Source organism: Melospiza melodia, chromosome 14 (genome assembly GCF_035770615.1).
Source record: "Melospiza melodia melodia isolate bMelMel2 chromosome 14, bMelMel2.pri, whole genome shotgun sequence".
In the NCBI taxonomy this organism is placed as follows: Eukaryota; Metazoa; Chordata; class Aves; order Passeriformes; family Passerellidae; genus Melospiza; species Melospiza melodia.
Window position 1 is genome coordinate 5,831,148 of NC_086207.1, and position 25,622 is coordinate 5,856,769.

Genomic DNA, 25,622 nt, shown 5'->3' on the forward strand with positions numbered 1-25,622 from the left:
AGCTTGCCTGCAGAGCAGGAAGACAGGATAAAGATGCCTCCCTGCTCCGTGGGATCTCGCTCCTACCAGAGATGGAAGGCATGAGCACAAAACTGCCTCTCCCGAGCTTTCCCCACGCTCAGCACCGCTTGTCACTCAAGCAAACCCTGTGGCCTTTAAGCTGCCAAGGTACCAGAGCTGCTCTGGAATCGGAGTTCGCTCGGCTCCTGCCCTGGAGCAAGGAATCTGAAATGCTGCCACTGGAAACGAAACAGAGCATCCGTCATTTTACTTGCCAGAAATATATCCAGCCCCCAAAAAAAGAAATACTGCCTGCAAAAGAGCCAGCAACAAAGCCCTCGATTCCACCGGTGAAGCAGAGCCCGGCGTCGGGCATTTCCACTGGAATTCTGATTCTCTTCCCAGTTCAAAATCACCCAGAATAAAACGAGCAGCAGGGCTGGGTTGTGGCCAGAGGGGCCAGAAGAAGCCACCAGGTCATAACCAGAAGCTCTCACCTAGGATGCTACAAAGGAAATCCATGGCTCTGAAAGGAAAAGAGGCAGGTGGCAGAGGCAGGGCTGGAGGGGATGGAAGGTCCAGAGGAGCACAGCAAAGCCCAGGCAGCCCCACTGTGGGGATGTCCAGGGGAAGCCACCCTACCCACGGCATCCCAGGCAGGCAGGCAGGCAGGCAGGTCAGCACCCCCAGCCGTTCCCAGTGGCATCCCCAGCAAAGGCAGCAGCGTTCCCAGCCAGCCCAGCCCCCAGCCCAGGCACGCCAACCCAAATATCTGCGAGAGGCGCTCCCCTCCCTGGGAACGGCGACTCGCCGCGGAGTTCACATGCCCCAGCAATGCCTGATTAAACTCCCAAACTCCAAGGGAATACCCCTGAGGCTGTCTGAAGATAAGCTAGGAGCTAGGCTGCTCTCAGGAAACGCAGGAACTGGGAAAGAGCAATCCCTTTTTTTTTTTTTTTCTTTTCTTTTAGATCCAGAATAACACAGAGCAAACCCTGTTGCTCTCCAGCTCAGCCACAAGCTGAGCTTGCTGCTGTGCACCCCAAGAGCTTCCTGCTCCCCGAGACAACACAGGTGACTGACCCCTGACCCCTGCAAGCCAGATGCTGCTGGGGGCACTGGGGATGGAACCAGAGAGCCCAGGAGAACACAGGCAGCACAGGGGAGCAGGCTGGAGGGTGCTGAGAAGGAGGGCAGAGCTGGCAGAGGGCAGGGTGCTGCCCAGGAGAACACAGGCAGCACAGGGGAGCAGGCTGGAGGGTGCTGAGCAAGAGGACAGAGCTGGCAGAGGGCAGGGTGCTGCCCAGCACACTGAGTGCCAGAGGATGGGCACACTTGCTGCCAGCACCTCCAGGGCTGGGATGCTTGGCAGGTGCTCCACCATTTTGGTTCAGCCTAGGGAACACCTCAGGTGGTGCTTTCTCTGATCCTCAGGTCTCCTGCACCCCTCACTGTCTTTTTCCCTTCCTTGACCATGTTGGATGGTCACAGCACCAGACCCAGATCTCCCAGGGCATCCACACACTCAAGGGCAAGGACAGTCAAGGAGCCCTGTTAATGCAGCACCCAAACAAATGGGCAAACTGGAGCACCCTGGGATCAAGAGGAGGATGATGCTCCTCCTTTTCTGCACCTGCTGGATCCCAGGGAGCCACCAGCATCTCATCCTGCAGGAGAGCAGAGCCACAGGCACGTCCTGGGGAGCAGGGAGCCCTTGGGTATCCTGGCTGATGGCGGGGACACTGCAGCACTGGCATCAGTGGTGACCAAATGTCCTCAGACACAAGGTCTGCTTCAGCCAGGGCCATGGCTGGGAGACCCAACACACAGCGTGCTCTGAGGTGAGCAAACACACCTGAGGCCAGAGCACACACATGGACACAGCCAAGCCAAGCTCTCCTTCAGAGATTCCTCTTGGATCTCTTGGTTCTGAACCAAGAATCAGCCCAAATGAAAGGCATCTTCCTTCCCCTGCATGGCAATAGAGGACAGAGAATCAGCACTGCTGGGAACCTGCTGGCAAGAGTTATTAGGAAAACTGTTCCTGGAGAATTGTTTCCAGAAAACTGTCAGGGGTGGCAGGGCAGGGAGGTGCTGTACCAAGGCCCAGTTTCTGTGCTTGATCAGACACGAGTGTGACTGCAGCAAACACTGGGACTGCCGTGGGACACTCAGGTTCTCCTGGGGGTCCTGCACAGCCTGAGACCCCACTGTGACCTTTCCATGCATGAAGGGGGTGTGGGGGATTGGTGGAGGGAGACTTCTCACCATGGCCTGTTGTAACAGAGCGAGGCACAAGGGTTTTAAACTGACAGAGGTAAATAAGATGTTAGCAGGAAATTCCCTGTAAGGTGGCACAGGTACCCAGAGCAGCTGTGGCTGCCCCATCCCTGGAGTGTCCAAGGCCAGGTTGGAGAGGACTTGGAGCCACCTGAGACTTGGAGCCACCTGCCCATGGCAGGGGGTGGAATGAGATATTCTTTTCTGACCAAAGCATTTTCTGATTCTATGGCAATTTTTAAAAAGCACAAGTGAGGTGGGAGAAGCTGTCAGGTCCTAAAGAACCAGCCCCAGGATGTTTGGAAAGCAGATCTGGAGGTCTGGGAAGGAGGAAGGGGTCACCATCAGCAGCCAGAGCATGAGTCAGGATGGGAGGACCCTCAGCTGGAAGGGCTGCAGGACTCACAGTAAGAACCAGAGAGGGTCACTCTATGACCTGGAGGAGAGCAGCCATGGAAAAACCCATCTACAAACTGTCACCACACAGGAAAATAGGGAAGGGCCACAAGTCTGAGCCTGGGGAAGTTGAAGCACGAAGGAAACACCACTTGGTGGGAGCTGGAAAGGGCTTATCACACTAGGAACGTGCCTTGAGGGGACTGACTGCAGGGTGTCAGTCTGTCTGGGCTCCTGCTCCTTCCTGGCCCCAATCTGAGGGACAACACTAAAACCAGAGCGAGATGTCAATGCTTCTGCCTTCCCTCCCTTCCAGGCTGGAATGACAAGGAGCAGGTTGGGTGTAGTTGGTGGTCCAGCCCTTCTGCAGCAAGCCCAGGGTGGTTCAGGACTCCCAGGACCTGCCTGCTGAATTGGTGACCCCCTGCACGAGAACAATCCTCCCTCACCAGGGAAGGGCTTGATCCCATCAGGGTTTTCATCCCTTCTGAAAGCCAACACCCACATCCCCATCTCCTGATGGATCTTCCCACAGCACTGCCAAGCTCCTGGCATGGGAGGGAAGCTCCAGAGCACAGAGCTCCCACTGCCCACTCTCAGCTTCCAGGATGAACACCCTCCTCGACTTGCTGCTTCCCCAGCCTCCTCCATCCCATCCTCCTCCCTGTTCCCCATGCCAGAGGGTGCTGCACCTTGCCCTCAGCACCAGATCCATGGATGATGAGTCCAAGGAAGGCTGAGGGATGAGCAGGGGCTGTGGGATGAGCTGGGCAAGGGAGCACCCCTAATCCGTCCCCCAACAAGCTGGAGCACCAGCAGTTACAGACTTGGTGGTGGTGGATTCAACAAAAAGAAACCCATCCTTGTGTCTGGAATGAGGCACTGGAATTTTAGGGACTGTCCAGATCTCCCTCAGTGTTCTGATGAAGCTGTTTTCATCCCACCAGCTCCACAAAGACCTGTCTGGGGGAGAAGGGGATTTCCCACTATCACAGCTCCTGACACTTCTGACACGAGGCACAATGAGGTTAAGGCAGGAAAAATCCCAAGCAATTCCTGACCAGGTTCCCCTCCACCAGACTGCCTTCCCCATCCCCAGCCCAGCTGCACCTACCTGCCCTCCCTGCACTTTTCTCCTGCACACTGTGATGCTGAACGACAGCCCCCGGAGGGGGAACAGCCTCCTCTGAGCATTTTTCAGACAAAAAAATGTTCTTTTTCACCCTGATGATGCATTTTAACAATGCAACCAAGCCAAATCCCGGTGCCAGGGCTGCAGCCCTCACTGTCCTGGGGGAGCAGGCAGCACCCACGCTGGGATCCAGGATGGGTCCCTCCAGAGGATGGCCATGGCATCCTTGTGTCCCCACAGCAGCACCCCTGCTTCAGCCCAGGGGGTTTAATCTGGAGCAGTGCAAGTCCCTGCTGCAGCCCCCCGAGGTGTAAGGCTCCCTGAGCTCTTAATGGGCTTATGGAGCTGCTGGGAGCAGAGCAGCTCCCCCAGCACAGCACCCAGGGGGGCTCAGAGGCATCCCCAGCTGGCACCCCTGCCTGGCACCCCCACCGTGGGTTTCACTGCTCCTCAGGTCTCCTGCACCCCTCACTCTCTTTTTCCCTTGCTGGAGCTGTTCCATGTTGGATGGTCACAGCACCAGACCAGATCTCCCAGGCCATCTGCACACTCAAGGGCCAGGGCAGTGAAGGAAGCCACGTTAATGCAGCACCCAAACAAATGGGCAAACTGGAGCACCCTGGGAACAAGGATGCTTGCTCCACCCACCAGCCCCATCCAGGATGGCACCGAGTGCTCAGCCTGCTCTCTCCCCATCCCAAACCCCTCCTCCTGCTCTCCTTAAGGATGTGTGTCCTCCCCAGCCCTACAGCAAACCCACTCCACCCAGGCTGTGCCACCAGCCTGGCACCCACAGCTCTCCCTGCCTGCACCTGCAACCTGTGCCCCCCACCTCACCCCACTCTGGTTCCTGCTCCAATCCTCACCCCATCGTGATTGTGCACCCACACATCTCACCCTACACCTGCACCCCACAAATCACCCTACACCTGCACCCCACAAATCACCCCACATCTCACCCCACATCATCACCCTGATCCCCCCCACTCTGGGGGTTCAGACCCCCTCAAATTCAGGCTGAGCATGCAAGGAGCATGTGCTACACAGCCTGGTAATGCTGGAGGGGCCAGCACATCATCCCACACCATCCCTGGGAAATCCTGGTTTTTCCAGGCTTGGATCAAGCACAGAGGACTGGGAACAACAGCCAGCAGGAGCAGGGCCATCCAGGGAAAATCCTGCTGGAAAGCAGTAAAACCCCATTCATCAAAACCCCATTCTCAACCAGCACAAGTTTTGGGGAGGCAGCCCCTTTTCTCTGTCAGAAAAGGCTCTGCCTTCCTTTTCGTCCTGTTTTGGGGATTTGGACTTTGTGCATTTGGGTTTTTCCAGAGGGGAAATATTTTTTAAAAGTAATAAAAACCACCCCAAAACCTAAGAACGTTACTGAGCTCCTGTGAATTCCCTATCAGCTGCCGTACACGCACATGGCACAGAAAAATCCTTAGCAAATTCCTGCTGAAAAATAATAAAAAAACCAGGAAAACCCACCAAAGGCTGAGCTTGCCGGACACAGCGCGCCAGGAGGGGCTGACAGAGCTGTTACGGTCTATTGGGCCAATAATCCACAAACTAAGACAGATTTATTGTACATGGCAGATCCTAACAGCTCCAAAGAAACCATCACTGTCTCCTGGCGCTTAAAATTCACTTTCTTGGGGGGGGGAAAAAAAGGGCCAAAATATGGCTTTATGAGATAAGATGCGTGGTTGGACCATTCTGTGACAGGCAGAAGCCTGTGCAAACACATCCACAGCTCTTTTTTTTTTTCCTTGGTATATAAATATATAAAATATCTCCCCTTCCAAGGCGAGCACGACTGCATTACCCGTCGGAGCGCTGTCCTTACCACCGGATTACCCGGCTTGGTTTCACCTCCCTTAGCAAGATGGATTTGCAGGGATGTTGTTTCTGCCTCGATATTAGTGATCAAAACCAGGGGAGAGATAGAAAATCAAGTTAATTAAAGATAAAATGAGCCCCTGCACAAGCAACATCATCCATCCGCCTGGCTTGCTGGGATGGGTGAGTTTGGGTCCCCTCTCCTTGGGGAGAGGGAGATGTTGGAGGGGAGAGCAGGCTCTTCCCAATAGCGTGACACTGATGGCGAGCGTGATGGGGGGGATAGTTTGATGCTGCTGATGATAATAAAAATAATAATATTAAAAAGGTCAGAGCTGGTGCTTTCCCTGTTTCTGGCGGACAGGACCCCAGCCAGCGTGGAGCAGCAGGCCGAGGGCGGGCTCAGCCCCATGCCATCGGTAATTGCGGCGTCTGTTCGCATCCCCGCCACGCTGAAATCACGCTGGGCCCGGCTCGGAGCTGCCGGCGGCTGATCGTATCGGCCGCGGATCAAAGAGGCTCAGCTTACGGCTTTAGCACGGCTCGTCCCAGCCGGCCCAGGGGGGGCCGCGCACCCGGGATGCTCCGGGGACGCTCGGAGGGTGCGTGGGTGGATGGAGCATCCCTCGGTGGGGCGATACCCGGGGGGACAGCCAGCCCTGCATGGCGGCTCAGCTGTGCTGTGTGACAGCCCCACCGAGCCCGTGTGACCCCAAAAACATCAGCGTTATGGGGGTGAGCGTGGGGAGCTGACAACCAGGAGAGGAGCTCTAGGAGAGCCGGAGCGATGCTCAGAGGCAGGGATGGGGAAGGTTTGCAGAATGCACAGCTGCAGACCCCAGTACGGGGAGGAGGGTTTGCACGGATGCCACGGCTGCAGACCCCGGTTGAACCCCAAAACCGTGCCAGGATGCGAGCTGTGGGATGCTGGACCACACCCCGGCTGCACCCCAAAACCGTGCCAGGGTGCGAGCTGTGGGATGATGGACCAGACCCCGGTTAAACCCCAAAACTCTGCCAGGATGCGAGCAGTGAATGCTGGATCAGACCCCGGCTGCACCCCAAATCCGTGCCAGATGTGCGAGCTGTGGATGCTGGACCAGATCCCGGTTGAACCCCAAACTCTGCCAGGATGCGAGCAGTGGATCCTGGACTAGACCCCGGTTGAACCCCAAATCCGTGCCAGGGCTGCGAGCAGTGGATGCCGGGCCACACAAGGGCGATGCCCGCGGGCAGGGCCGGGGCACGGAGGGCTCTGCAGGGATGCCCCGGCTCCAGCCCTGCGGTGCAGCCGAGGGAAGGGAGGGATGTGCCGGGACTGGCCGGGTGGCTCCGGGGAGGGAGGGAGGGAGTTGAACGAGTAATTAGAGCAGGAGGCTGTGAGTCAGCAAACGATGCGTAACCTCGGCGAGGCTGACAATGAGGCAAAAGATGGCAGTTTCGACCGAGAGCGCCGGCTGAAAGGGCACATTTAGATATGCAAAAAGCGGCAACTCCTGACAATCCCAGGGCTGCGACCCCGCTCGGCTCCGGAGCCGCCGTCTGCCGCCGAGCTCCCGACGCCTTCCTCCAAAATCATTGTGAACAGAGACATGGGTGGGCGCAGACCCAACCCCACGGAGCGAGCTCGTGGGGATCGCTCCCAAAAAAGCAGCAGCCAGGGAAAAACAGCGGCAGCTGCCTGCAGAGCGGGATGTGACCAGCCCCGGCAGCTGACCTTGCTCGGGCCGCCCCGGGGAGAAGCAGCACACAGGATGGATAGGAAGGGTTGGCTTGGCAGCAAAGCCCGGCTCCAGCCACAGGCTCGTCCCCCCCGTTTTGGGGGTGCAGCAGCGGGGCTGCAGGCAGGTACAGCCGCCCTCGGCGAGAAGAGTTTAATTAACCCCGGAAAGCGATCGTTAAACGGCCGGCGCGGGTAATCGATGCGGAAGGGGCAGCTCCGGGACCATCTGCTCGGGGAGGGAGGGAGCGATGGCGGCTCCGGTCCCCCCCGGCCCCCCGCGCCTGCCGGGAAGCGGCGGGGCAGCTGCTGCGGGCCCGATCCCGGCCTGAACCCCGGCCAAGGCATCCCGGGGGGATGGGAGCTGCCCCGCGCCTCAAGCCCCGCTTCCCGTAAAGCCCCGAGGCCCGGCCGCACGTGATTTCCGACCCGGCACGGCCCCCCCGGCTCCAGCCCACCGAGGGTCACTCCGCAGGATGGGCTGGAGCAGAGGGATGTGGCCGATTCTCACCCCTGAGATGAGTTTGTGGCAGTCTCAGCCTCGAGGGCTCAGGGGGTTTGTGGATTTTGGAGCAGCCAGCCCCCCCGGGGAATACTCAGAGGGATGCTCTCGGCATCCCGGCATCACCCAGGATATCTCATCCTGGTCTGGGGCACTGTGTCCCTTCCCATCCCCCAGCACCCCCAGGCCTTCCTCCAACCCTGAATTTCCAAGTTTCTGCTTGTTTCCACCCAGTAAATGATGGGGGGTGCTCAGGGGCAGCAAGGCTGGGCGTGGTGGATGTGCTCCCGAGGCACCCAGGAGCCACTCCCCACTCCAGGCTTGGAGAAATCACTGTCCCCAGCGATGTCCCCAGCTGTGAGGAGACCTTCTGCCATCAGCACACCCTGAGCAGCTCCCAGGATCAGCACATTGTGGGGAACCTGTGGGGCCATGGCACTGGCAGGACCCTCCCTGCTGCTGGGGCGATGCAGACCCTGGGCATGGAGCCACAGGCATCCTCCTGCTGGTCTGGACCCGTCCCCCACCCATGGGGAGGAGAGGAGCACCCAAGGAGGGGCAGAGCTGCACCCCCAGGAAGAAAGGAGCCCAAGAGTGCTTCCAGAGGAGGCACTGGCACAAGGAACAAGCCCTGGCACACAGCATGGCTGGGAGGCCAGGGAAAAGCCCCTTCCCATCCCCTCACCCTGCCTGGGGCACAGGGGATGGTGGAGCTGCTGCTGGCCCAGGCAAGGGCAGGCTGGCAGGTGGGTCCCCAGGCCAGGGGCCTGCAAAGCACAGGGTGCTCCTTGCCCCATGCATGGAGACATCCTGGGCTCCTCCTCCCCTCCCCAGCCCTGCAGAGCCCCGGGGAGGGGACCCTGCTCTCCCCACTGCCATGGCAGCAGCTCAGCTGCACCCACCCAACCCTTGCCCACAAATGGTGCCACTCTGAGGCCCACCCTGCTCCAGGCAGGGAGATTCAGTTCCTTTGGCAGAGCAGGTGAGGCTCCAGCACAGAGCTGGCTGTGTGAGGCTTTGCCAGCACACCCAGCACACCAGGGGAACACTCAGGGATGCTCCTGGCGGCCCAGCATCACCCAGGTACCAGCACCCAGCCACTGGACCCTTCCATCCCCACCTGGATGCCCATGGCAGCCCCTGGGAGAGCAGCTGGAGCACTCTGGGCAGGAGGCAGCAGGGAGACCCCTGAGGAGAAAGAGGGATGCTCTGCCTCCACTGCAGGAGGGAAACTGAGGCAGGGGAGGGCTGGGATGGGCCCACACACTTGGCACAGCAAGGGGACCTCGAGCCAGCTTTTCCTGACACTCCCCATCCAGAGGGGGGATGTCTGTCCCTGTCTGGGGACAAACAGGATCCCTGTCCCCACTCTGTGCTGAGCACAGGGAGCAAGGGCAGAGCAGGAACAGCCCCTGCCCTGGCACTGCCACAGCCCAGAATGGGACGTGAGACAGGATCACACCCTCAGTGGGGCCCACCCCAGCCCTCTCAGGAAGGATCCAGCCCCTCAAACTGGGGCTCAGCCCCAGAACAGCACTCAAACCACCCCCCAAACACTGCTCAGCCCCCTGAAATGGTGCTCAGCCACCCACACTGGTGCTTGCTGGCCAAAGTGGCTCTCAGCTTCCCAAAACAGTGCTCAACTCCCACACTAGGGCTCATCCCCAGGCCAGCACTGACCCCCTGAGTGGGTGCTGAACACCCCAGGGAGGTGTTTGAGCCCTGAGATGGTGCCTGACCCCCAAGACAGGGCTCAGCCCCCTGAACCAGGCACTGAGCTGCTGCCCAGACCCCAAACTGGAGTTCAAGCCCCAAAACAGTGCCTGAGCCTCAAGCTGGTTTGGTCTCCTAAAGTGCTGTTTGACTCTCAAGCTGGTGCTCAGCCCCCCAAAGCACCAAACCCCCAAATCAGTGCTTGACCCCCAATCCAGTACAATCCTTGACCACCAAACCAGTCCCCAGCTCCCCAAAATGGTGCTCAGCCCCTCGAGCCAGCGATCAACACCCCAAAATGCTGCTTGACCCCCAAGGCAGTGCTCAGCCCCCAGAAAGCCTTGTCCCACAGGAGGGGTCACCACTGCATGGTCCCCCCAGGGACAGGGACAGCCACTCCAGTCCTCCCAGTACACCCACTGGTCACACAGCCCCTCAGAACGGCCAGACAGCCCTGAGGGGGTTTCCCAATTTCCTTTGGCCCTTCATCAGCAAAAGGACACAGGAACACCATGGCAGGGAAGCTGTGGGAAGGGACATGTCCCTGTGTCCCTCACTCTGTGTCCTGCAGGGCACCCCTGACCCCTTTCCCATCATTTCCCAGGGGAGCAGCACCAGTGGGATGGACAGGATTCCCAGAGCTCTGCCGGGAGCCTCCCCAGCCCCAGAGCCAGGGAGTGTGGGGGTCCTGGCCAAAGGTAAGGAATGGCAGGATATCCCTGGTTATCCTGGGGGGGCTGCATGGTGGGATGGTCTGTGGGATGGTTTGTGGGATGGTTTGTGGGATGGTTTGTGGGATGGTTTGTGGGATGGTCTGTGGGATGGTTTGTGGGATGGGATGGTTTGTGGGATGGTTTGTGGGATGGTTTGTGGGATGGTTTGTGGGATGGTTTGAGGGATGGTTTGTGGGATGGTTTGAGGGATGGTTTGTGGGATGGTCTGTGGGATGCTTTGTGGGATGGTTTGTGGGATGGGATGGTTTGTGGGATGGTTTGTGGGATCGTTTGTGGGACGGTTTGTGGGATGGTTTGTGGGATGGGATGGTTTGTGGGATGGTTTGTGGGATGGTTTGAGGGATGGTTTGTGGGATGGTCTGTGGGATGCTTTGTGGGATGGTTTGTGGGATGGGATGGTTTGTGGGATGGGATGGTTTGTGGGATGGTTTGTGGGATGGTTTGTGGGATGGTTTGTGGGGTGCAGACCAGGGTCCCTGGGTGGGATGAGAGCACATCCAGCACATCCAGTCTCTAATGGAGGGGGCTGCTGGCTGTGGGGATGAACTCCCCAGTGCCAGGGGCCTGTCCAGCCCTGTCCATCGGGATGAGCTGCTGAAGCCACCCCCACACAGCCCAGAGGAGCCATTCCCAGGATCAGTTATGGTTATGGATGTGCCTGTCTGTCCCCCAAAGCACCAACCACAGACAGCCTGGGGACCCCCAGGACTGGCCCAGCTCCCCCAGTTCCCCTTTCCCCCCAGACACAGCCCCCATCCCTGCCCCATCTCATCCCTCCCTGCTGCCCCCCACCCCTAATGGAACTGGCTGCTGCACAGACTCATCCCAGTTTAATCTTCACGGTGCATCAGGCACGGGGAGGAAAAACACAACGATTTTCCTTTTTTTTTTTTTTTTTTTGGGTCTTAATCTTTACCTGGGGTCAGATTTACCAATCCTCCCACTAATCCCCCAACGCCTTCGCAAAGCAAAGGGCCCCCTCCTCCCCCAGCCCTCGGGAGCCAGCCCAGGGAGGGCCCACAGCCCCAGGGTGCCTCGGGATTAGCGCTCCAGGTGACTCCGGTTTTCCCCAACGAGGTGGCAATAAATGTTTTTAAAGGCTTTTTTTTATTTAAGGAATCTGAGTGTGAGGATGGGGGAAGGAGATCACACGGTGGTGAGGAAATAGAGGCAAAGCCTGGGAGTCTTGGCTCCACTGACAGGCTCAGATTCGGGGGAAATACTCAGGGAAAGGATGACAAAACATTTCCTAGAGAGGATTCCATGCCATTCCCTGCCTCAGTTTACCCGTGTGTAGAGATGAAAATGGGGGGACTCAGATGGCCCTGAACAGCCTCCAGTCACCCCCGGGGGCAGGACTGGGAAGCAGCCCCGACCTGCAGGTGTGGGGACAGAGCTCCTGTGGGTGTGGGGGTTCTGGGATCCCTGTGGATGGGGCACACGGGGCTCTGCAGAAGGGGGCAGGCAGAGCAGGGGGCTGTGCATGGGGGGCTCTGCAGAGAGGGACAACGGGGATCTGCACATGGGGGGACAGGGGGCCCTGCACAGGAGGGCACAGGGGGCCCTGGAGATGAGGGGACACGGAGCTTTGAAGATGAAGGGACACAGAACAGGGGGACAGGGGTGCCTGGAGGCAGGAGGGAGCATGGGGGGCTTTGAAAATGGGGGCAAATGAGTCCCTAAAGAAGTGGGGACAGGGAGAGATGAAGAGACAGGGTGCTCTGTAAAAGGAGGACAGGGCCTTTGCAGATGAGGAGGGGACAAGAGGGACAGGGTTCCCTGCAGAAGGAGGGGACAGGAGCCCTGGCAGCTTGAGAGGGACAGAGGAGAGGGGTCCCTGCAAAAGGAGAGAGCAGGTGGTAGGGGGACAAGGGTCTTGCAGACAGAGAGGGACAGAGGTGCCTGCAGATAGGGGAGACACAGATGCCACAAATCTGCCCTTTCCACACCAACCTCCCCCGGGGCTGCCCCAGCTCTGCCGCACACACACCCAGGCTCGTGGAGCAGGGACTGCCCCAGCCGTGCCCAGCCCGTGCCCAGCCCGTGTCCAGCCCGGTTCCCCAGCCGTGCCCAGCCCGTTCCCCAGCCGTGCCCAGCCTGTTCCCCAGCCGTGCCCAGCCTGTTCCCCAGCCGTTCCCAGCCGTGCCCAGCCCGTTCCCCAGCCGTGCCCAGCCCGGTCCCCAGCCGTGCCCAGCCCGTGCCCAGCCGTGCCCAGCCCGGTCCCCAGCCGTGCCCAGCCGTGCCCAGCCGTGCCCAGCCGTGCCCAGCCCGGTGCCCGCGGGCGGCGCTGAGCGGGGATGGCAGCGCGGCCCCCGCCCGGCCCCGGCACCGCGCACGCTCCGGCGGCCGCAGCGCCGCGCCAGCCTGGAATTTGCAAGCTGTCCTGATGCATTAAAGCGCAAACGCCTGGCGTCCGGCTGCCAGCCCCGTGCCCGGCTGTGCCAGCCCTCCCCGGGGACGCCGCTGCGGGGCCAGCTGTCCCCAAGGGCGCCCAGAGCCACCATCATCATCATCTTCATCCTCCACGGTTGTTTTTTTCCCCCCCAGCCCCAGCTTTAAATAGGGAATGGGGAGATGGTGCCAGGCTCATGCTGGTACCGCGGGGATGCAGGGGACACTAGGGACACCAAGACATCAAGGGGTTCCACTGTCACCCATGCAGTGCTGGCAGGGGTGACAGTGAAGCCTCACGTAGTACCAGCCCAGGGCATGGAGGGAATGGAGAGAAACAGACGGACACGGATGGACAGATGGATGGGATGCTGTGCTTGCCATTCCAGGGACAGAGGGATGGGATCCAAGGTGAGCGCCATGGCAGCCCTGAGGGATGGGAGCCAAGGTGAGAGCCATGGCAGCCCTGAGGGATGGGAGCCAAGGTGAGAGCCATGGCAGCCCTGCAAGGACCACGCTGGAGAGCCAGACTCAGATGGGCTGCAGGACCCTGGGACAGCACCCACGCCATGGGGGTACCAGGGTATCCCCCCCTCTCTTCAGCCATACAAGCTCACTCCCTGCACCGGGTACTTCACATGGGTGAAGGAGGGACAGCCCAATTCACAGCTCAGTGTCCAGCCAGCACCTCCCATCCCACATCTCCCACCCTGATGCTTTTCAGATTCCCTGAGACTCCCCAAAACCACTGTCACATGTGCCAGGGGATCCCCTGAGCAAGTCCACACTGGGCACCTGCCAAGGGTGGGGGCACAGGGGGACACCCCAATCCCTGGCACACACTCACTCTGCTCCCACACACCCAGTGATGCTCCCAAGTGGTTCGAGAGCCCCACGCCCACCCGGTGGCCAGCAGGACATGCTCCGTGCCCACATCCCGGCAGGATGGGCTCAGCCGGCCGTGCCCATCCCGGCCGGAACCGCGAACAGCAGCGGGGGACGCCGCGGGAGGGGGGAGCGCCGCAACGGGAGTGTGAAGAAATCGCTCCTGCGAGCTCTGTCCGAGCCAGCTAACGAGGCCATATTTGAAATGCCTCGCATACCTCCGGTCATCAGATTAGTGAGATGCAGAAGGTAAAGCAGAGGGCAAGAGCAGCGCGCCCGGCTCCGGCAGCGATCCCGGGAACTGGGGCAAAGCCCCGGCTGGCAGCGAGGCGCGGGCACAGTGCCCACGGCAGAGAGAGCCCACGGGCGGGCAGAGAGAGCCCACGGGCGGGCAGAGAGTGCCCCCGAGGAGAAAGGCCATGGGCACAGTGCCCACGGGCAGAGAGAGCCCACGGGCACTGAGAGCCCACGGGCTGAGAGTGCCCACAGATAAGCAGAGAGTGCCCACGGGCACCCTGGCAGTGATGGGCACTGGGAGCTCCTCCCCGCTGGGACCCCGGCAGATGCAGAAGGGAAAGGTGGGCAAGGATAACCCAACGTGCTGCCACGTCCTGGCCACCAGCCACTGCCACCTCCCCATGGCCCTGCCGAGGCCTGGACCTGCTGAAAAACCTTTCAGTGTTTTACAGGGCTTACAGGAAAGTCAGAGAGGGACTTTTCAGCAGGGTCTGTCACGATAGGACAAGGGGTGAGGGGTTTAAACTCAAAGAGGAAAGTTTGGGATTGGATATTAGGAAGAATTCTTCTCTGTGAGGGTGCTGAGGCCCTGGCACAGGGTGCACAGAGAAGCTCTGGCTGCCCCATCCCTGGAAGTGTTCAAGGCCAGGTAGGATGGGACTTTGAGCCATTTGGGCTAGTGGAAGGTGTCCCTGCCCATGGCAGGGGTTGTAACTAAATAACCTTTAAGGTCCCTTCCTGCCCAAACTGTTCTAGGAGTCTATAGAAGGAGCAAGATCCCACAGAGCCTCCAAGCATCACCTGTGGGCACAGCTCACCTGCCTGGGCAGGAATGGCCCCCCCTGGCCCTGCTCCAGGTCCAGGAGTGGCAGGAGAGCAGGAGCTGCCTCTGGGCAGCAGGTGGGTGCAGTGAAACAAGAGCTCTTACAGGGTAAGAGCACCTGGATCTGCAACACTTGGGACCTTTCCGGGTTGGGATGCTCAATTGGGAATGTCTCAGCTTTCAGGATGTTCAAATGAGACACTGGGCTTGGATGTGGAGCCCAAAATCCCATCTCTGAGGGAGAGAAAGAGGCACAAAGAGAAAGAGGCACAAGCACAAGTCCTAGCAAAGCAAAGTGAGAACCAATGACACCAAGACCCTTGGGGACACCAAAAGAGAACGTGGGGCTGAGTGGATGGAGCTGCATTGCTTGGCTGGGCATGGACAACTCCACACAGAGGACTGTGGCAGCTAGATATTGCCCAGATATCCCTACAGAAAGTGGAGCACAGGCATGGACTCAGGGCAGATTTGCAGAGGCAAAACCAAAACATCACCAAACAAGGGCTGCTCCCAACCACAGCCAACCAGCCACACAGCAGGAGATGCCCAGGGACAGCAGCAGCAGAGCAGGCCAGAGGGGAACATGCCCAATGCCATCACAAACAGCCCCCATTCCAGCAGGCACCAAACCCAGCACTGCTCAGCAAACGTGTGCCAGGGGCAGCTGAGGGTACCAGGGGTGGCATGCCACCCTGGCAGCCACCAGGAGCCACTGGAGTCACTCGCAGGGCCAGGAGGGCACTGCTGCCAGCCCTGCCACCAGCCAGGTGACACTCAGACCCTGGGCATGGAGCCCATCTCAGAGGTGACCCAGAAGTGACAGGGTCACCTCAGCCCGTGGGCAGGTGCCACCCCTCACCCACAATGTCCCCACTGCAATGTCACAGGGCTGGCACAGGGCAGGGCCAGCAGCCCCAGCCCTCTCCAGCTCCCACCTCTCAGGGCTGGCAGGGTGGGGATGGAAAAGCACATCCTGCTGGGAAAATCAGAAAGCAGCTTTTCTTTTTTCATTCTTTGCCACTGCTTCCAGGGCCACAGCTGACACAGATCCTCCTGTGCCCAGGCCACCACAGTGACAGCATCACTGAGGGCAGGGGATGCATCCTCATCCTCCCTGCACCATGGAGGAACAGTGACACTGCTCCAGGACACTGTTCCAGGACAAGGACACCCAGGCAGAGCCACACATCCCAAGGCAAGCCCACAGCCTGGGAGCCATTAGCCCAGTCCCTTCCGTGCCATAACCATGGATGGTGGGAACCAGGGACACCAAGGCAGCTACAGGAAAACCTCCTGACCTCAAAAATCCTTTTATGCACATAACCACAGGCTGTCACCCACGTGCAGCACGGGCTGTCATCTCAGACCATCTACACACTCCACCTGCTTGCAGGCCTTGGGAAAAGACAAGCAGGGATGAAATCACTCTGAAGATGTAAGGAGCCAGCAGTCCAGCACCCCAAAAGGACAAACTGTGGGGTGGGGACATCACCAGCACTGGGATGGTGACAGACCCCAAAGGACAGACTGTGGGGTGGCCACATCACCAGCACTGGGATGGTGACAGACCCCAAAGGACGAACTGTGGGGTGGGCACATCACCAGCACTGGGGTGCTGACAAACCCCAAAGGACAGACTGTGGGGTGGGCACATCACCAGCACTGGGGTGCTGACAAACCCCAAAGGACAGACTGTGGGGTGGCCACATCACCAGCACTGGGGTGCTGACAGACCCCAAAGCTTTCTGGCTGTGGATGTCAGGCGCCTGAGGGCCCAAGGCCAGGGTAAATGTGGCCCTTGGACTTTTCCCAAGGCAAAGGGAGCCACAGGTGACCCTCAGCCACTCCCTGGGGTCACACTGTTCTCTGCCTGCTGTCCCTGGAGCTCTCCTGGGGCTCCAGCCCCATGGCTTCCCAAGGGATACAGGACATGGGTAGGGATGGAGGCTGCTCCTCACCCCCATATCCAGATGCTCCCCAGGATGGCAAGGGCAGCCTCCCCACCAGGACATGTCCCTTAGAGCTGGTCCCCATGGCAGAGCCACTGCTGAGCAGCACCAAACTCACGTTTCCTTCTGGGATTTCCACTGGCCACCTTTGGAGGTGGTTCCTCCTCCAACCACCCCTTTTGCCCACACATTTCTGCCCTCCTGCCCCTCCCACACCCCTGCTCCCTGCACCAAATCCCAGAATGGTTTGGGTTGGAAGGGACCTTAAAGCTCCTCTCCTTTCACCCCCTGCCATGGGCAGGGACACCTTCCACCATCCCAGGCTGCTCCAAGCCCTGCCCAGCCTGGCCTGGGACACTTCCAGGGATCCAGGGGCAGCCACAGCTGCTCTGGGCACCCTGTGCCAGGGCCTGCCCACCCTGTATAAAACATTTCTTCCCTATGTACAAGTTAACCCTGACCTGTTACAGTTTAAAGCTCTCACCCCTTGTGCCCTCACTCCAGGCCCTTGCCCAAAGTCCCTCTCCAGCTCTCTTGAAACTCCTTTGAGCACTGGAAGGAGCTTTAAGGTCTCCCTGTGGCCTTCTCTACTCCAGGCTCAACACGCCCAGCCTGTCTCCAGAGCAGAGGGGTTCCAGCCCTTGGAGCATCCCCATGGCCTCCTCCAGAGCTGCTCCAACCTCCCCACATCTGTCTGTGCTGGGGATGCCACAGCTGGACGTGGTGCCCCAGGGGGGTCTCCCCAGAGCAGAGCAGAGCAGAGCACAGGGGAGCACCCGCTGCTCACCCTGCTGCCCATGGTGCAGCCCAGGACACACTCACCTTGCTGGGCTGCCAGTGCCCGGTGCTGGCTCATGTCCCATCTGTCACCCACCAGCACCCCCAGCCATTCTCTGCATGCTGCTCCCAGCCCGTCATTCCCCCAGCTGGGCTGGGGCTGTCCCCACACGGCTGCAAGACCTTGGGCATGGCTGAACCTGCCACCTTCCTCTTTCCCCACCACCTGCCTGGCAGGAAAGCAGCCAATGCCACACAGCACCCACTGCCAGCATCTCCATCCCTTCCCCATCCATTCTCATGTCCCCATCTGAGTGAAGGGCCAGCCTCCACCTGGGGCAGTGGCTCCCATCCTGCTCCCCATCCTGGATGAGTTTCAAGAGCACCAATCACTCTGGGGACACCCGTGCTCCGTGCCTGGGCTCTGTGCAGGCTGCAAGGGGCAGCAGTGACAACTGGGAGTCCCACAAGACCCCTCATGCTCCCAGGAGTCACAGCTGAGTCAGGGGAAAAGGAAGGGGAAAGGGGAAGAAAAAAAAAGAAACAAGCCTTTTGAGTGCAATATTTTAGTTGAGCACCAGAGCATGAGTAAAGGAGGGAGCTTTTCGTGGTCTGGTGAGTTTAAGCTATGAGCTGAAAGTTTAACTATTAATACACTTAATCAAGAGGTTGTTCCTACAGCCAGGATTTGGGAAAACAAACCAGGGAGGCAGGAGAGCAGTGCCATCGCTGTGGCCACCCCGGGGAATGTCCCTGCTGGGGGAGGTGGAGGGTCCAGGACCAGCTGGGGATGACCCAACCTCGGCCAAGCCCTGCACGGGCACACCGGGAGGTGCCAGGGCCAACACCCTGGATCTGGCCATCCCCACAGTGCCCCACACAGAGATTGGTCAGAGGGGACAGTTTTGGGGAGAGGCTGTCACCCCCAGACCCTGCAGCATCCCCAGGGCACAGACGAGCAGCACCTGCACTGCTGCCACCTGCCCGGAAGGTGCCGGTGACACCGGGGATGCCGGTGGGTGAGGGACCCCCAGGGTCGGGGTCCAAAACACCCCCCACAGCTCCTCCGGCCCAAAGCTGTGTCCCAGAGGAGGAGGAGGAGGAGGGCCAGGCCGAGTTTCGGGGTGCAGCAGGCGGAGCTCGGCGCCAGGGGCAGAGGCGGCAGCGGGCGGTGCGGGCAGTGCCTGGCAGCGCGGCGCCGGCTGCCCGCATCCCCACCACAAAATCCACGGCAAGGACGCTCGGCCGGCTCTGCCTCTCCCCACCGAGACGGGGGGAGGACACGGGGACATTGGTGACGCCCGGCACAACCCCCCCAGCCCTGCCTGCCCATCCGGCCCGGCACGCAGCCCCCCCGGCCCTGCCCCCGGGGCCGCCGAGCCCCGAACGGCGCCGGGACCAACTTCTGAGCGGCACCGGCGGCTCCTTTGTTACTTTGCTTTTGTTGTCACACGCCGGCGCGTCCCCGTCCCCATCGTCCCGTCACCGTGTCCCCCCCCACGTCCCTCCCACAGCCCCCCCCAGGCGGCGTCCCCGAGGTCAGGGCGCGACATCTGCCAGCGCGCCGGGGCGACGCCGCTACCGGCACCGGGGAGGGGGCGCGGCGCCGGGGGCATCTCCGGGGGCATCTCCGGGGGCATCTCCGGGGTGACACCGCCACCGAGGGCGATGCGCTGCGGCGGCTCCGCGGGGGCCGCTGGAGGAGCCGTTTGCCCAAAGCTGTTCCCGCTGGGAACGCGAAGGACGGACGGGCGGACGGACAGACGGAGGGACGGAGCGAGGTTTCCATGCCTACCAGCGCTCCCGCTGAGCGGGACCTCGGGGAGAGTCACCCCCCCCCCGCCTTCCCATGCGACCCCCCTGGCTCGGCCCCGCCGGGGATGCAGCGCAGCCCGCGGGCAGCAGCGGGGCCGGGGAACGCGGGGGGCCGGCGAGGCCGGAGGGGTCCCGGTCCCCCCGCAGCCCCAGGTGCGGCCCCGCCGCCGGGCTGGGGGCCGGGGGGCGCGGACAAAGCGGCACAAAGGGGCCGCTGACACAGCAGGGCCCGTTTCCAGAGAAACAAAACTTCCGCCGGCCCCGGCTCCGCGCCCCAGGTAGCCGGGATGGGCATCCCCCCCCATCCCCAGGCCCCCCCAAAGGCGGCCTCAGCCGCCCTCCCGCAGCACGGCATCCCTCAGCATTCCGCCGGCCCCCCCGGCACGGAGCGGCGGGGGGTGAAGGTTGCCCGGCCGGGTCAGCGCACACGCGGGGCCGGTACCGCAGGATGTGAGCGCAGCTTTGTTTGTGCGTGGGATGGACCCCCCCGCCGTGCCCATCCCACCCCCGAACCCCCCGTGCCACCCCCCCATCCTCCGCTCCCCGATCAATCATCCCAGCAAAGAATAACCCGACCCCAAGCAGCCCCGGCCCCGCAGGAAGGACGCTGCCGGCTGCGGGATGCGGTGGAAATTATAAAAAAAAAAAAAAAAAAAATCGGAAAAATAAAATTAAAATAAAGGGAAAAAAAACCAACAACAACAACAAAACGCCCCACACCTCCGTGGGGCGCATGGGGCCGCGGTTCGGCGGAGTTTGAGGCCGTAATTCCCAAATTCGGGTCCAACGCACAGCCCCCACGGTGCTTTCGGGGCCGGTGGCACCGAACGAGGGACGTTCCACGGCGCGATCGCGGCGGCTCCGTGGGTGTCGGGGCGCGGGGGGCACCGTGCCCGCCGGGGCTGGGGCAGCGGGGGGTTCGGGAATCCCGTCTGCCGGCGGAGCGGGGCGGGGGGCTCGCCGGGAACGGGGGGGATGATAAAGTTGGGCGAGTTGTCGCACATGGCTGGGCGATGGCGAGCGGCGCCGCTCCCGCGGCCACCCCGCGCCCGGGCACCGGCGGCGGAGCCCAAGTGCCGCGGGAGCCCCGGCGCGCCCCGGGGAGGCGGCAGCGACCCCCGCGCGGTCACCGGCGCAGGGCGGGGGTTCCCCCGCGCCCCCCACGCCAGCCCCGCCGCGGGTGGCACCGCCGGCCCCGCTGCCCACCGCCTCCCCCGGCGCCGCCGCCCCCGCCGCCCCCCGGCCCCGCCGCCACCATTGTCACCCGGGAAACCACCGGGCGCTGCCGCGGCGGTCCGGGGCGGCGGGGGGAGCCGTGGGGGGCTCACTCCATCCCTGCCCGCCGCTCCCGGCGCATCCCCGCCGGGCTGCGGGTACCGGCGGCGGGGTTCGGTCGCACCGAGAAAAACTTTGCTCGTTACCCCGACGTTCCCCCCCTTCCCCTCCCATCCCCGGGAAGCGGCGGGGCCGCTCGGGCGCCGCGCAGGCAGCACCGGCCGGGCCCGACGCGGGCAGGCGGGCAGGCGGCCAGCTCCGGCCCCGCCGCCGCCGCGGGCAGCCCGGGCACGGCGCCGGGCAGCGGGGCGAGCCGCGGATCCCCCCGCCAAACTTTTTCTCCTCCGCCGCCTCCCCTTTCTCCGAGAGCCCCCCGACACCCCCCACCCCAACTCCGCCGCCGGAGCGCCCCGGGGGCCGGCACCGAGAGCGGTCCGGGAGCCGCCGCGCTGCGGGCAGCGCTGCCGGGAGCGGCGGGGGCCGCCCGGGAGCCGGGCAAGGGGCAGCAGGGGAAGGGAGCGGGGTAGGGAGGGGAGGTCAGCACCTGCCCGGGGCCGGGGCCGGGGCCGGGGAGCCGAGGCGGGCTCGGTGCCTCGCCGCCGCCGCACACCCACCTCCACATCGCCGCTCGCTCTGGGAGTGCGCAGCCCCCGCTCCGCGCTGCACGGCGCTGCCGCCGCCGCCGCCGCTGCCCGCGGCTGCCGGCAAAACCCGGACCGGACCGGGCCGAGCGCCCCGCGCCGCCGGACAACGCCGCGACACGGCACGGCACGGCACGGCACGACACGCCGCGCGCGCCCCCCGCCGCCCCGCGCGCGCGCCGCCGGCCCCCGGCTCGCCCGACCCCCAGCGCCGAGCGGCGACACCCCCAGCCCGGGGCACCGCCACCCCCGCGTGTCACCCAGCCGTGCGACAGCCCACCCGCGCGTGGGACACCGCGCGACCCCCGTGTCCCGCCCACCCCCCGCGGGATTGTCCCGCTGTGACCCCCGCGTCTCATCTACACTCCCAGCTGCCCCCATGGGTGGCACCGTGGTGTGTCCCCTCGTGTCCCCGATGTCCCCTCATGGGTGTCACTGTGCTGTGCCGTCCGTGGGCTGTACGCCCCACACGGGTGTTGCTGCGGTGTGTCACCCTCCGTGTCCCGGCTGCCTCCCCTTGCCCCCCCCACCCCCCGAGTGTCACCGAGGTGTCCCAACCCCTCGTGTCACACCCGGATGGGATTGGAGTGTGTCCCCCGTGTCCCACCCACCCCCACGGACGCCATTCTGTTCATACCCGTCCGTGTCCCACCTGTCCCCCACAGGTTTCACCCCACTGTGCACCCCGCGTCCTGGCCGCACCCATGGGTGCCAGCATGGTGTCCCCTCCAGCTCAGTGTGCCCCCCTTAATCCCCAGCGATGCCCGGTGGGATGTCACCATCCTTTCTCTGGGTGTCACCATCCTTTCTCTGGGTGTCACCATCCCGTCTCTGGGTGTCACCATCCCATCTCTGGGTGTCACCATCCCATCTCTGGGTGTCACCCAACTGTGCCTCCTCCCTCCCCGCTGTTTCCTGAGGGGTGACACCCCCATGTGCACCCACATCCCCAGAACGTTCCTCATCTGTCTGTCTGTCCCTCTGTGGGTGCACATCCCTCTGTCCATTCCCCCCTGCATGTGCTCCACCCTTGTCCCCAGCGTGGGGTGTCCCCATCCCTCTGCATCCCCTCTGCGGTTCCGATCCCTCTGTTCTCCCTTCCCACAGCGCCTTCCCATCTCTCCGTCCCCCCGTGGGGTGCAGTGGCAGAAGGTCCCAGAAGAAAGAGTCCCCCCCCAGGTATTCGGGGTGCAGCAGAGGGGACTGAGGGGTGCAGAGCCCCCCAATCGCTCCGCACAGCCGGGACCGCACTGGGGAGGAGCCCCAAGCCCGGAGCCCCGGAGCCCCAGCCTCGCTGCCGCCACCGGGAGGGACCTCGCGGTCTCCCAGCGGGACATCGCTGAAATCCCCCTGAATAAACAGCAAATAATCGATGGTCCGATAAGTCAGCTGCAGGGAGGGGACAAATCCCGAGGTTTGGCCCCGCGGCAGTGTGGGGGGATAACACTCTTGGCCCAGAAGTTTCCTGCTCAACTTTTTGCCAGAATTTTTTGCGGCTGAGGGGGAGAGTTGTTGTTGAGTTTGGGTTTTTTTTTTTTTTTTTCTCTCCCCTTGGAGTTGTGGGCACTGAAATATTGGAAGTTAAAAAAAAAAAAATCCTTAAATCCCCGCTCCTCAGCCGAGAGCAGCTTCCCAGGGACAAACAGCCCAAAAAAAAAACCCACCACCCCCAATTCCTGCAGCCTTTTCAGTTGCCAGCAAAATACCCAAACCCTCTCAAAAGCAGAAACCCTGACAAAAATGAAACTGGGTTTGTGTTGCCGTTGATTTTTTTTTTTTTTTTTCACAGGAATGCGAAATCTCTTCCCACCCCGCTCCCGCCTCGAAATGAAACAAAAAAAATCTGCGATGGGGCGGGGGGTGGGGGGCGAGCGGCGCGGATGCTGTTTGTATTTGATCCACGTCTCGTTAATTATGCGCCTCTCTCTCGCAGATTTAGCCACTGGGATTTGCAACCGCGGGTGCTGTGACGATGCTCCAGCTTCCCAAAAAATCTCCCTCCGGGTGGCAGCGATGGGGGAGCGCGGTCCCATCCTCCCGGGCACCCTTTCAGCTCCTCTGCTGGCCCTCTCAATGTGTTCCCAACCTGCCTCCCTCTGCATTTCAGCCTCTCAGCCCTCCCAAAACGGGAGCAGGGGAGCCTCGTGCCCGGCACAAGGGATGAGGGTGGCACTGGTGACACGGGAGAAGGGAGAGAATGCTACCAGCACCACTCCAGGTGACACTGCCCAGCGTACAGCACCATCTCACCCGTGTGGGCTTCACCAAGGGCATTTTCTTTGCCCCTTTTTGGCTGTTTTTAAGGACCTGACACAATCCCCTGATGCCAGCATGAAGCACAGGGTGTTGATGTCCCCTTTGCCAAGGCAGGGCCTGTGGCAGTGGCACCTGGAGTTCGCCACCCACTGAAGGTCCCCAAATGCAGCAGCATTTCACTTCTCAGAGTGTTTGGAAAACTTGTGGGCAAATCACCTCTACTGAGGTCTGGGATGCTCAAAGAGAAGGGAAACTGAGGCACAAAGCCAAGCTGGGACTTGGCGACAGTGACAGCAGCAAAGCTGTGGCATCAGCCCAGTGTCCCCAGCCAAGCTCCAGGCTCCCAACCATTCCCACTGCCCAGTCCCCAGCCCTCCAGGCACAGGGAGCCCCCCAATGCAGAGGAGGGTCCCCAGTGCTCCCCACAGCATGGGGACAAGGGACACAGTCCCTGAGCCTCCACTCTGCTCCTGGGGCCTTTCCAGTGGCATACTGGGGTCTGGGGGGAACAGGAGGATGAGGATGGAGGGCAAGGGGGACAGTGGTGGAGAATGAGTGGGCCACAGATGGAGGAGGATGAGGATGAGGATGAAGAGCAAACAGGACAGGGAGGGAGGGTGACAGGACAGGATGGAGAATGATCAGGCCAGGGTTGGGAGACAAGTGGGACAAGGTTGAAGGGTGAGCAGAATAGGGGCAGAGATGAAGGGACAGAAAGACAGGAGAATGATGGTGCCAGGGATGGAGGACACAGGATGCAGGGAAAGATGGGGACAGATAGCAAGGGGACAGGGCAGAAACCTGTCACCAACCAGCAGCACTGCCCCTGCTCGCTGCCTGCCAGGGCCACAATCTACCCAGAATCTACCCTGCCAGTGCTGGGCTTTGGGCTCTGGCAGTGGGGTCTCACTGCCCCTCCCCAGGGGGAACAAACCCAGAGCTGTGCCCAGCTCCAGGAGAAGAGCCAGGAATAACTGGGGTGGGGCATGGAGGTGTTCCAGAGCAGCCTGCCCCTGCAGCACCGAGGGGAGGCCATGCAGGTCCATGTCCCCCTCCCCAGGGTGGCAGTGGGACACCGTGAGACAGTGGCTGGAGGGCTGCCAAGGCTGTGTGACAGGGAGACACATCCCAACAGTCTCCAAACACACCTCCAAAATTGCCAACCCCAAATTCCCCCAGCCCAGCCACCGCCATCCAAGTGGGTTACAGAGCTGGCACTGCCTTGGCACCTCCTCCGTGCAGGGTGCTGGGAGGCTCCTGGTGGAGGGGAAGCCGCGTCAGGAGCCCCAGACCTTGGTGACATCCCTGATTTTGGGGAGGGGGCTGGATGGGGGACCCCATGCTGGGATTCACCCACCACTTTGGCAAGCTGGGGGCAGCCTGGCACACACCCCTCGGCCCTGGGGGTGCTGGCAAGCAGGGCTGGAGCTGGGTGGTGTTTGGTGAGCCCTCCCGGAGCGTGGGTCGGAGTGACCCCCACGGTGCCCAGCAGTGACACAGGGCTCTGTGCGTGCCCAGCCGAGCCCGGGGACACCGCAGCCCCTGTGTGACCGCACGGGATCCGCCCTCGCTGGTCACACACGGCCGGGGGTCCCGCGGGCAGCCCGAGCCCCCGGCCGGCCCCGCTGCCCCTCAGCTGAGCCCTGCAGGGTTAATTTTTAACCCCAGCTGTCTCCGCATGGCGGCTGGGCGCGCTGGCCCCGCGCATGGGGACATGCCACAGCCACCGCGGGGGACCCGCCACCCCTCCCTGGAGCCGGCTGGAGGCGGGGGTGACACAGGGGGTGTCCCCGTCCCTCGGGGGAGCCCGGCGCGGCCTCCCGGGACGCTCCAGGAGGGGGATGCGGTGCGGGACAGGCGGGAGGCAGCGGCCTTTGTGCCCGGGGGGGTCCGGGCTGTCCCCCCGGCTCCTGAGCAAACGGCAGCGGCTCTGCCCGGGAATGTCCTGGCAGGAGGGACCCGGGCCTCAAAGCAAACAGACGCCGCGGCGGCGGCCGGGAGAGGGGCAGGAAGCCGCCCTCGCTCTGCCCTCAAGGGGGGAGCGTGTGTGCGGAGCCCCGGGGGTGGCCAGCATCCCCCGGCCTGCAGGAAGGGAAGGAAGCACGGCCAGACCCCCACCCCAACCGGCCCTGCTGGGGGCTGAGGAGCTGCTCCATCGTGCCAAGGGACACCGGGGCCGTGCGGGTGTCCCAGCCCTTGGCAGGGGGGTCTGTGCCGCAGGGAAGGGTGGGCTGCAGCCAGAGTCCCGCCT

General features: G+C 62.1%; 1 protein-coding gene across 2 annotated transcripts in view; it reads right to left on the reverse strand.

The window, feature by feature from the left end:
- CXXC5 (CXXC finger protein 5) overlaps positions 1-21,172 on the reverse strand; it is a 37,454-nt gene extending 16,282 nt beyond the window's left edge. For both annotated transcript variants that reach the window (XM_063168543.1, XM_063168542.1), the window contains exon 1: positions 21,089-21,172. The gene's annotated coding sequence lies outside the window, so the exon portion shown is untranslated. The remainder of the gene's footprint in view (positions 1-21,088) is intronic.
- Between the last annotated feature and the right edge of the window lie 4,450 nt (positions 21,173-25,622).